The sequence below is a fragment of the Octodon degus genome, unplaced genomic scaffold (assembly GCF_000260255.1).
Source record: "Octodon degus isolate 3935 unplaced genomic scaffold, OctDeg1.0 scaffold00117, whole genome shotgun sequence".
NCBI classification, from domain to species: Eukaryota; Metazoa; Chordata; class Mammalia; order Rodentia; family Octodontidae; genus Octodon; species Octodon degus.
Window position 1 is genome coordinate 1,102,258 of NW_004524693.1, and position 6,863 is coordinate 1,109,120.

Below are 6,863 nucleotides of genomic sequence, written 5' to 3' on the forward strand. Positions count from 1 at the left end.
TCTGGCCACAAGCTGCCTTTCACTGTCTGCATAGTTCTTTCTTGTCCAGAATGTGCCCTAGTGGGTCAGCTGTGCTCTGCTGTCTTCTCAGCTTGGCCGTTTCACTGGATGATACGCACTTAAGGTCTCTCCATGTCTGTTCTTGGCTTAATACCTCATCTCTTAAATTCTGAATAATATTCCACTGTATGCACCTACCATGGTTTTTATACTGTGTACCTGCTAAAGACATCTTATTTTTAGGTCACATTTTCTAGTTTCTTGCATTTAAATGTATGAAGTATGAAATGACAGTTTTAGTTTTTAAGTTCTAAACTTCAAGGGGAAAAGTTAAAATGTCTATAATGAATGAAGGAAAACATCATCATTCACCCAGTTTTTCTTTTCAGTTTTTTTCTATGAATGGAATTGGGATTATTTGCCTTTAGTTGGGGTGTATTTCTTTTTTTTTTTTCAAAGTTTTATTGATATGGGGTGTATTTCTTTTTAAAATGCTTTCAGTAGTATGTGTGTGCAGTACATCATAAATACCTTCATCACAGGCAGTTGGTGCACACTCATGTCGCACCCTAGTGACGTCGGCTTCGTCTCCTGTCCCTCTTCTCTCCCCACTGTGCCCTATGTCATTCTGCCCTCTGATTTTGTCTACTCCACAGCCTCCTTAGATCCCTTTCCATTTCCACAAAGTCTAACTCTCTATTTCCAATCATCTATCTTTTGTTTTGTTCCTTAAATTATTTAGACTTTCAGGTTCTCACTTAAGAGAAACCATGTGGCATTTAGCCTTCTGTGTCTGATTTATTTTACTTAGCATTATGATCTCGAGAGACATCCATTTTCCTACAAATGACTCAAATTTAGCCCTCCTTCTGACTCACTGATACTCCGCTTTGTGTTTATAAAATATTCTCTTTATCCATTTACCTGTTGCTTGGCTTATAGGCTGCTTCCCAGTTGTAGCTACCAGGACTTGTGCTGCAGTGAACAGGAGTACGCATGTACCGCTCTTAATATGATGCTTTTGTCTTCTTTGGGAACATACACAGAAGAGGCTTGGCTAGGTCAAATCGAATCCCTAGTCTTAGTTTTTTTGAGAAATCTCTATGGAAGACCTCCCAGATGACTTTCCTTCAAAGAAGAGCATTTGTCTCCATTTTGGCTAAAACTGACCCTAATTCCTTGTACCGGTATGTACAGGGCTGGCTAGGATATTTCTTTCCCCCTGAATTGCCAATGAGCAATGCAAATGCCTCTAGCCAAGGTGGTGATGGGCAGTCTTTAAAGTAATGTCACAGTGGGTCAGGGCTGCCCCGCCTGTAGCTTCCAACTAGTATGCCTGAGCCAGGGTGGGTGATGCAGCTCTCTTGGGTGAGACTGAGGGAGGCTCGAGAAGGAATCTATGGGGTCTCAGGGCATGAAGGCCAGACGCCAAAGGTAGAGCACAGATCCCAGAGCAGGAGTCGCTTCCCCAGGCTGTGTTATGCAGGTGACTCTTGCTGCACAGCTCTCTCTGCATGCTGCAGAGGTGCTATTAGGCGTCCTCCCCAACCCCAACTCACAGCACTCAAATACTTCCCGCCAGTCTCACTGACACTCTTCCCTGAGCCACTCCCCTTGTCACGAATTAAGAAGACCCAGGTTTGGCCCTGGGTCAAGGTTTGTTCTAGTTAGCCATCATTTTAACTGGACTTAGGACGCCCTTGGCTCCCCACTGCTACTCATATGTGGTTATCTCCTTATTCTCTCTGTGGGTTGCCCTGGAAATGGTAGATTAAAATTACTTACTGGAATTTCAATGATTACACATACGTACTGCACCTGACTGCGAGTTGAGGGCTTAGTTCTTCATGACCACTGCTCTCACCACAAGTGCTCAGCCTTGGAAAATAGTCATGACTGGGAATTTAATGTATAAACATGCTCTATTTCATGTTCAATGTTATTTAGAGATTTCCCAAAATGGTACTATTAAATGGACATTTCTATTTCAGGTAAATGAAGAATTCAGAGTTGAAGCGCCATAGACATAAGAAAAAAAAGAAAAAGTCAAGGAACTTGAAGCATAATTCCAGCCATGTGACAAGAAGGTAATTATGTTAAGTACTTTGTGTTGTATGGTATTTTCAGTTCTATAGTAGAAATTTATCTTGTCAAATAGAGAGAAAATTAGGACTCAAGGCAGGCTTTTTGGTAAATTTACATTTTACTGTAACTCCATAGATCTTATTTTCTAAGACAATAACCCATTTTTATTTGTGGAGGAGATCCAGTTGCTAGTTTCTTACATTATACTGAATGTTTTGTGACAGTAAATAACACAAACAAAATTCTTTTTTTTTTTTTGCGGAACCGGGGATTGAACTCAGACCCTTGCGCTTGCCAGGGAAGCGCTTATTCCACTGAGCCATCTCCCCGTCCCCACAAAATTCATTTTGAGAAAAAAAAATTGTCAGTATCACTAAGTGTTCATAATGTTGTTTTTGATATTGGGGATTAAATCCAAGGTCTCTGCACTGTTATAGTTTCAGCTTTATTGTAATTTAATTTTGAGTCTGAGTCTGACTAAGTTGTCCTTGGTGCAGTTGAACTTGCAACTCTCATACCTTAGGTTCCAACTGTACTGGGACTATAAGGTTTACCACCACACCTGGTTAATATTTCATTTCAAAATCAAAAATCCAGCTCAAGGTGTATAACTCAGTTATCAAATGCTTGGTGGGCATTTTTAAGGCCATGGGTTCAATCCCGAACACTGCAAAAGTAAATAATTTGTTTTATTAATAATAATGAATGAATGAATTAACACTTAACAAAAAGTATATATTTAACCTCTAAAAAATTTCACAAACATCTTCTTTTGTGTATTCTTGAGATGAATGTTATGGCAAGTGCCTGAACTTTTGATTGTTTGTATTACAGGAGCATGACTCCTCAGATGGCATGTCAATTTCAGCAACTCTTCGATCTCATGCACTACCAAATTGAGAGCCGTCCTGACCACTACCACAACATGTATGACCCTACCGTAGACGATTTTCTTTTCTTCTTTCGACTGTTTTCCATGAACTAAGTGGTAAACATCACCACTACCACCTTTGTTTGGGGAACCTCGGCCTCTACCACCATCTTACTTAAAACCCCTGTTTTAAGCTCACCACCTGCTCTGTCATATAGACTGAAGGAAAAATAAATGAATAAATGTGAAGCCTATATGTTGAGTAGTTTTTTATGGTATTGTTAATGGAGCCCAGAGTCTTTCCACTGAGCATAGCCCATGCCTTTTTGCTTTATATTTTGAGGCAGGTTCTCATTAAGTTGATAAATTGCTCTAGTTGGGCCTGAATATGTGATTCTCCTACCTCAGCTGCCAAGCATGCTGGAATTATAGGTGTTTACCACTTCCTAGATTGTATATTGATTCTTAAATAGCATGAGTTCAAATGGCAGAACTTTAGTTTTGATATCTACTGTCCATTATTGGTCATTAGACATGAAGACTGTATACATAAATATGTATTATAGAAAGCTTAGGGTTGGGGTCTGAATACTTTACTCATGACCCAGTGTGTTCCTGTGCCTGTGCCTATGTTTTGTCCTGCTGTGTCTGTCATTAGTATCTGACATGTTACCTTCATTAAAATACTGAGTCAAGGAACTTAGCTAGAGGAGTCCAGGTTCCTGGCCTATCACCCTACCTGAATTGAAGCACCTGTAACCTGGCAATTGGCCCAGCCAGGGGAACAGGGTAAATACTCTCTAATATAGGGAAAAATTTTGCATAAAAACTCCCATTTATGTTTTATTTTGTTATGTAACTATAGGCTTGGCTTCTACAGTCTATAGCACAAAACCAATAATTACCAAAGTTTGCCAATTTCTAATTTTTACTTGATGTCATTATTATTGCTAATTGTACTACTGTGGTAAAGATATCATATCTGTTGTAACCACTTGTTCTCCCTTGATTAACAATATTGGGAAGTGCTATGGTAGTAACCTGATCAAAACCCTACACCTAAAGATGGGGCAGTGCCAAATGGAAACAAATATCCCACTCTCAATTAATGGGGAAAACAGGATCTTGGTACAGACATAAATGAAGAATTTCCAATACACAGAAGATATTACTGAAGAACAGACTCTTCCTAGAGCAGCCTTGATAGTAGTGATGTAACTACCTACTATCAAAATATCACAAGGACTATCACAGAAATCAAAATAAAGAATTCTTTCTGAAATAGAAAGATGACAAGACAAAGGAACAAAATATAATCTCAGGCCCCCAGCCCATATAGAATATATCCAGGAGACATAAGCATAGAATAATTAGAAATCACATACCTGAAATCTCTGAAATGATTGCACCTCAAATAAAGAAAGAACTCCATGTGGGTTTAGAAGAAACTAGATCAGAAATGATCTCTCAGGTAAAAAAAAATTATAATGAATTGCTGAGCATATCTAGAGAAGCATGGGAAAATGATGGAAACATTGAATGAACAATATAGGAAATAGAATGCATGAAATAGATTCAAAGAGATATCTAGGAAATTAAAAGTTCCATTAAAAGCTAGCAGAAAAAAAAATACAAATGTTAGCAGAATCATATGAATGAAACTGAAGATAGACTTTCAAACCTTGCAGACATCATTGGAGCTAGAGATCAGGATAGGAAAGATTTCTTAAAAATAACAGGGAACCAGGAAATAATAATTCAACAGCTATAAGATGATGCAGGGATGAACAACATAAGACTGATAGGTGTTGGGGCCGGGGAGATGGCTCAGTAGAATAAGCACTTCCCTGGCAAGCACAAGGGCCTGAGTTTAATCACGGTTCCGCAAAAAAAAAAAAAAAGAAAAAAGACTGATAGGTGTCAATGAAAAAGAGTGATTCAACACAAATGACATAAAAAGGCTATTTGCAGAATTCCTAGCAGAACACTTCCTAAGTATTGAGAAAGAATCATACAGATAAGTGAGGCAGATAGAACCCCAGTTAGTGTCAGCCAAAATAAGTTTACACCTAGACATATGATAGCCAAGATCCCAGAAAGATCCCATTCCAAGCTCTTCTTGACTTGTTAGTTTGTGCTGAAAAATCCACTGTGATTCAAATGGGCTTTCCTATATGTGATCTGTTTATTTTCTCTAGCAGCTTTTTCATTGATAATTTTTTTTCCAGTACTGGGGAACAAACTTGGGACCTTGCACTTGCCAGGCAGGCACTTACGCCTCTGAGCTGTATCCTCCACCCTTTGAAGTCCTGAAAGAAAACAACTTTGAACCCAGATTGATGTAACCTGGCAAAACTATTTTTCAAAATTAATGGAAAAGTAAAATGCTTCCATGAGAAAGAACAACTAAAGAAATTCATGACCACCAAACCAAACCTAAAAAGAGTACTGACAGATATTCTAGAAAGAGATTAAAATGAGCCCAATTTCAAGAACAAGAACAAGAACAAAAGTAAAAACAAAAGAAATCACCAAACAGGGCAAGCAATTAAACACAGAGGAGGGCCGGGGAGATGGCTCAGTAGAATAAGCGCTTGCCTGGCAAGCACAAGGGCTTGAGTTCAATCCTTGGTTCTGCACCAAAACAAAAAAAAACAAAACAAAACAAAATGAAGCAACAAAAACAGAAGAAAAGTAGGGAACCAATAGCAGGCAAATAACATGATAACGATAAGCTGATACATATCAGTTATAACCACCAACGTGAATGACCTTAATTCATCAATTAAAAGAAATATATTGGCAAAGTGGATCAAGAAACAAAATCCATGGGGCTGGGGAGATGGTTCAGTGGAATAAGCACTTCCCTGGCCAAGTGCAAGGGCCTGAGTTCAATCCCTGGTTCCGCGGGGGGGGGGGGGAAGGAAAACAAAATCCAACAATATGCTGTCTTGTATAGAAGAAATATGCATTTTTGAGATAATAGTTTTTTCCTTTATTTTAATAATATGGTACATTGTATTAGTTGATTTTTTCCATATGTTAAACCAACCTTCTATTCCTGGAACAAATTCAACTTGGCTATTATTACAGTCACACCTCATCTCTATATGTCTCAATTTCTGCATCTATAAAAAAGAAGTCACAAGATATTTCATGGGAGCTGAGCATGATGGTGCGCATCTGGAATCCAAGCACTTGGGAGCCTGAGGCAAGAGGTTCGCTGTGAGCTCCAGGGCAGCCTGACCTACAAAGTGGTTTTGAGGTCAGTCTAAACTGCATAGTGAAACACTATTTCAAAAAGACAAAAAAAGGAAAAAAAAAAAGGTATTTCATGGAATGACTTCTGTGATTTCTTTGGGAAATGTGGTCCTTATTTAGATCTTTGATCCATGTTGATTTTAGTTTAGTAGAAGGTGAGAGATATAGATCCAGTTTAAGTCTTCTGCATACAGGTATCCAGTTTTCCCAGCTCCATTTGTTGAATGTGTTAATTTTCCTCCAATATATGCTTTTGGCCCTTTTGTCACAGATTAAAAGGCTAAATGTATCTGGGAACTTTTATGTATCCTTTATCCTGCTCCATGAATCTGTATGTCTGATTTTCTTCTAGTGCCATGCCACCTTTATTACTATTGATTTGAAGAATAGGTTTAGGTCAGGTAATGTGAGGCCTCTTGTTTTGTTCTTGTTGTTCAAGATTGCTGTCTCAGCTATTTTTCTCTCATTGCTAGGACAAAATACCTGACACCCAAAACTAAGAAAGGAAAGATTTATTTAGCTACAGTTCATGGAGGGTTCAGCCCCTAATCAGCTGGCTCCAGGGCAAGTGGCATGTGACAGAGGGTGACAATTCATGGTGACAGAAAGCAGCAAAACAAAAGCAAGAGACAGGAAAAGGAATAAT